Source organism: Nicotiana attenuata, unplaced genomic scaffold (genome assembly GCF_001879085.1).
Source record: "Nicotiana attenuata strain UT unplaced genomic scaffold, NIATTr2, whole genome shotgun sequence".
NCBI lineage: Eukaryota > Viridiplantae > Streptophyta > Magnoliopsida > Solanales > Solanaceae > Nicotiana > Nicotiana attenuata.
The window spans coordinates 436,759-442,751 of record NW_017670574.1 but is presented as its reverse complement, the minus strand read 5'-3'; positions in this window follow the sequence as shown (position 1 = coordinate 442,751).

Below are 5,993 nucleotides of genomic sequence, written 5' to 3'. Positions count from 1 at the left end.
GTGCAGGCTGTTGCTATCTAACTTTTTGGCCTCCTACCAAATTTCTGCAGGCATGTTAGATGAGAGGATCTATTTTCTGGTCATCTTTGCTGCGTGGGGATATTCGTATTTATCTTTTCTTTTTTTGGTTTCCCACCCGGTGTCTGGTATCTGCATTGGAGCCCGACTATATCCGGATTCGCGCCGTATAGGGCCCCATTCGGGGAAGCGCTCCCTACCAAAGATTTTTCCATACCTAGGGCTCGAACTCGAGACCTCTGGTTAAGGGAGGAGCATTCCCATCCACTGCACCACATCCTTTGGTGGTATTCGTCCCATCGACTGCACCACATCCTTTGGTGATATTCGTCCCATCTAGCTTTTGTATATGCGAATCTCATTGATCACTAGAGAATTCTATACTTTGCACTAATTTAGAAATTGCAAACTAGGGAGAGAGCACAAAGGGAAAAATAGGATGAGATGCTGGCAAAAGTTAGTAAATATTTACATCAAACTAAAAAATTTAACATTGGCATAATATATGTGTATTTATTAGCTTGGTGTAAACATCAAGTATGAATAATTTTACTAAGGTGTGTGGAAAATCAGTTTTCATTAATTTAGGAATTACTTTTCGCATATATAATTCCTACATTCTATATTGTGCAAATTATCATATGAACCAAATAACTCCCTTGAGAGTAGGGGTGTACATAGGTCGGGTTGGTTCGGATTTTGCAATTATCAAACCAAACCAATTGTGTCGGGTTATTAAATCTAAAGACCAAACCAAACCAACAAAACTCGGGTTTTTCAATCTCGGGTTTTCGGGTTATTCGGGTTTTTTCGGGTTTTTCCGGTAAAATCTTCGTAGCACAAAACATACAACTTGTTCTCAAAATATTTCTTTAATCCTAGTAAGATACAACTATATCAGGTATTTTTCAAGAAAATAATACAAAATTTGAGATGTGTCATGGCATTATTCTAAAATATTTAACAATAAAGACCATAAAATTATGTAATTAGAAAGCCATAATAAAAATAAACATAATCTAAAAGTACTAAGTCATGCTAAAATAAGTAGACTAATAAGGGAGTATTAATTACATGACTAAACGCTAAAGAAAAATAAATATAGGTTATGCATTTTTATCTAAATTACTGCAAAACAAAAAATAGATATTCAATACATTGTCGTTCATAGTATTGAATTGAATGTCTTATGTTAGCATTAGTATTGATTTGATTTTGGTTTTGACTTTTCTTAGCATTATTTAAGTTACTAATATTAATGGCTATAAAACTTATTGGAACATTCAAAAGTTTAAATCCAACCTTGAAATAATACCTTAGAAGATAAAATTATGAAAAAGTTTAAGAAATATTTATAAATTACATCACAAAAAGTATATTTATATATTAAATATATCTAAAATTTTTATATATGTAATGTCGGGTTGGTTTGGTTTCGGTTTGACTTTCTTTAGCTAAAACTAAACCAAACCAATTATGGTCGGATTTTTTTTTCCAACACCAAACCAAATCAAACCAAACCATAGTCGGGTTTTTTTTTCTCGGTTTGACTCGGATTATCGGATTGGTGCGGTTTGTCGGTTTCCTTTGAACACCCTACTTGAGAGGATAAGACAAAAAACATTTTAGTTTATTGCCAAGTGTATGTTATATTACTGCTGTTGATTATTAGTTTATTATTTACACTTTTAATATTTCGTAGTGGTGCCTAATCTTTTTGGAACTAGCCTAAAAGATCTGACATGACAAATAACAAAAATATCTCTAGCCGACTCCGCGCAAATCGTATCTCGTAGTCCTACATCAGTGTGTTGAATTTTTTAATTTTTGCCTCTTATATTGCACAAAAACAATTCTCCTCAATATAATACTCCTTAATTCTTCCAAATTTTAACATTCCTTTTACCATATGCTATGCTAATTTGATTGTGTGGGAGTATTTGTTTTCTGAATGTTACTTGTAGAAGCATACTCCTTTGCACACTCCTTCTCCCGTTAGTGACGATCGATGATCATTTTGTGATGATACCTACTTATCTTTGGTACTCTGGTGATGGTTCTGTTGTTTTACCCATCATGTGTTCATTCGTTCTTTATCCCAAATTATATATTACAAGGCTATTTGATTCTAGAGGTGATCTAATATTGTAGTTACTGGTTCAGTATGAGTTGAATTTATATATGTATATTTAGACAAGCATAAATCTTTTTTGTATAGATCAAGCCAAAAGTAATGAATTTAGTTGAACCAGAAATGAATTTATATGCCGTTCACTTTGAGTTTTGATGATGAGAAATTGAGAATATGATGGGCAAGATCCGGGATCTAAGGACTGAGCTTTATCAATTTCTATTTTCTTCTTCTTGCATACTTTCTATTCTGTTATGCTCTCTCCTATGTATCTTATGGTCCTTTCCGTTTGTTAAAAAATGAGTATCCTTATGGTTGGTTTTAAAATTATTGGACCCCTTTCTGCTTCTTTTTCCTTTTTATAATATATTACTAGTTTCTCGCCGCGTGCGTTGCACGTGTATATTGAATCATGTAATACACAATTTTGTAAAAATTAATATTAATAGTAAAACAAAAGTTATAGTAAATAATTATACATGTGGACCGTCGTATGACAAATTATTGTCAAGGTCAAGATGATGAGATATCGTAGATTTCAATTAGATACATGTGAGTTCTTATATATTTGGGTCTTATGAGGTACAAACATGTAATGAAGTGTATCTGACTAAATACTTCCTTATAGATAATATCTTTGGTGTATATTATTTTGAGAAATTTTCATAAAGCACCATCTTTTAGTAGTAATTAGCCATCTATAGATACCATTTGCTATATTACGGATTATAGATACCTTTTCTGTGGTTATAAAATGTATTTGATGTATTTAAGCTATTGTATTCTTGAATACAGTAGCAAAAATAGGCGTGAATCAGGGAAGTCTAGCTAATCAGTTGTTGTATTCGAATGTATTCGACTGTATTCATGGAGTGAAACATGGGATTACAGCTGGACAGATTATTGTATTCGGCTGTATTCATGGCGAGAAATAGGGGATTAAACTGTTTTTAAAACGGAAAGTGAATCAATTAACATAATAGACTCCTAATATAACTCAACAAACTCAATTATAACACACAAATTTTGTATTTTTCAGTTATAAAAAAGATTCTCAACCGAAAAATACCCCAAAACATAGCAATCTTCAGAGAAATTATATAATACATCTGAATACATAAATTATATTAATTAAAAAAAACATATGAATACATTCATGGCATATAGCGAGACAGTGAATACAATGAAATACACAGAATACAGCGGGATACATTGAAATACAATAAGAAAAAAAGACACTAAATACAATGAAATACATGGAATACAACGAGATACATTGAAATGCTCTTAAAAAAAAGTTAACAGAATCTTCAAATTGCTCAACCCCAAACTTCAAACGACCTATTTTAGTCGACGATTTTCTGACGACCCATCGGATTCCGACCATGATTCCATAATCAGCGATGAGAGAAAGAAGAAGAAAACGAGAAAGATCGCTGAAGAAGATATTGCTAGCATTCGTAACGCATCTGAAGAAGTTAAAGTCCCAGAATTGAATTTGGCTAGCACTCGCTGGTAACGAACCGGAAGAAATTGCTAGCACCCACTGAAGAAGAAATTGCCAAGAAGTTAAAGTCTCAAAAAATTCCTTGCCATGGAAAGGAAGAAGAAGAAGAAACATATTGGCAGAAGAAAACAATCAAAATCGGAAAGGAAGAAGAAGAAGAAACATACTGGAGTTGGCCATGGAGATTTCGTTGCCTTCATTAGGGTCAAGCCAGAGAGGCAGCGTATTTTATGAGAGAGAGGGCAGCGTATTTTATGGCTTAAGGGTAGGAGGTGACCATAAATAGGTATTTGGCTATAAAAATCAAAAGGTAGTTATAAAATATAATTTTTTCAAATGGTATTTATTTAAAATAAATAAGGTATCAACCTTAGCTATAGAAGGTAACTATTCCTATTATTTTCATCTATTTCGGTTGCTGTCTCATGACCGGGATTCTTGTTTTCTTGTCACAAAAAAGGCCAATCCCTTATTTTTCTATAGTTGTCCAATAATGAAAAGACCATCAGCTGGCTATTCTTTTGAAAAAAATCAGATGATATGTCTTAAATAAAAAAAATGAAAAAGCTTTTAAAAGTGAAGAGAGAGATAATAATAGTACTCAGATAGATATTAACTTGGTTCAACCCATTTATTTAATGATGAGTTGTTACAAAAGAAAAACCCAGACCCCAAGAAATAGTAGAACGAAAAAAGCTTTTTTTTTTTTAATAAAAAAAACTTTTTTTTCTCTTTCGAAATTTTCACCATATCGTTAAATTTAGGGGTTAGAATATAACACTTTTGTTTATGAAATGAAAATTAGGACTAAACCTCGACTACAAACCCTACAAGAGTGAATAAGAATAAAAAAGTCTCTATAAGACTAATCTCACATTCTGACGCCTATATAAAATTATTTGTTTTTACATAATTTATTGGGAATATGTATGCCTAGTTACAGTAATCAGAAAGCATGTGGATCTAAATTAGTCATTACATTTTTAATTGTGACCCTCTTCAATTTTTTTTTTTTTAAGAAAGTGGGAATTTCGCTATGATGTTATTTTTGTTTTTTAAATTTTATTTTTTATTACATCGGGGAAGGAGACCTCACTTTTGGGATTATATTGGGTATGTTATTGTTGTATCGAGGAAGTGGAGGAGAAAGGGTTAAAGGGAAATTTTGCTATAGCTTGCTACATTAATTATATTGTCTAGTCTTCAATTAGAATGAAAAAAATCCTAATACCAATTCCCTGGCAGCAGTCTATTATTAAGAAAACATTTTTTTTTCTACATGCTTGAAGGAATTGCATACGAAGACTCCATATATTGAGCGTAAAGCTACACACGGGCTAAATTGAATATAATGTAACATGTTATTACAGCAGTAGTATTATTTTGAAAAAATTTAATAGAAAAATAAATACCAAATGATTCAGACAAAGATACGCATAAAGTGAAGAATAATATTTGAAACTCACAGTATATTATAACGGGAGGTCATTGTCATAGCCTAAAGATATTTCAAAAGAGCAACTAAGAATGTAGATGTATTATAATTATGTCTCTGAACTTTATGTCTATGTAGGTTTTCAATTTATAATATCTAGTACGTGTTAGAATTAGAGTTCTTGGCAAACTGAGGATTTTGATGTAAATTTAAAAATTAAAAAGAAAAGAAGAGAGTTTATCTTGGAGTTGTACTAAGGATATATGCTTCTTTCACTGTTATGAAATTAAAAAAAAGCCCATAAAACTCAACTTGAATATGGACACAATATATCAGAAATGATATTTGTTGATTGTTTAGTACTTCATCACTTAGATATGTTTTTCGAGTTTGTAGAATTGTTGTTTAGTCGAAAAGACGTGCAGCGACTACTTGCAAAAACTTAACAATATTATGAGATATCACTTCTTCACTGTTGATTCGTATGTTTTCATGCTTCTTGGATTCAACTTTATCCACAGTAGTGGTAATGGATGGTAGTAATATTTTTGTAACTTTTTTATCTATCAAGTACATGAGAGAGAAAATTAAAGTAAGAAAGAAGGTGACTTAGGGGTGATAAATGGGCGGGCTGGGCTGAATTTGGGCGGGTCAAGATGGGTTAGGTCAATAAATGGGTCATCGCCCAACCCAGCCCAAAGTGTACTTGGGCTAAAATGGGTTAGGTCAGATGGGCTAAACAATGGGTCATAGCCCAACCCGCCCAACTTGACCCATATTTTAGACCCATGCTCATCTTGCATAAAAAAGCCTTTTACCTTAAAATGTGCAAGTTGAAAAATATTTGGAGGGAGGGGGGGGGGGGGGAGGGGAAGGGGGTAGGGGGGTGGGTGCGGAAAACG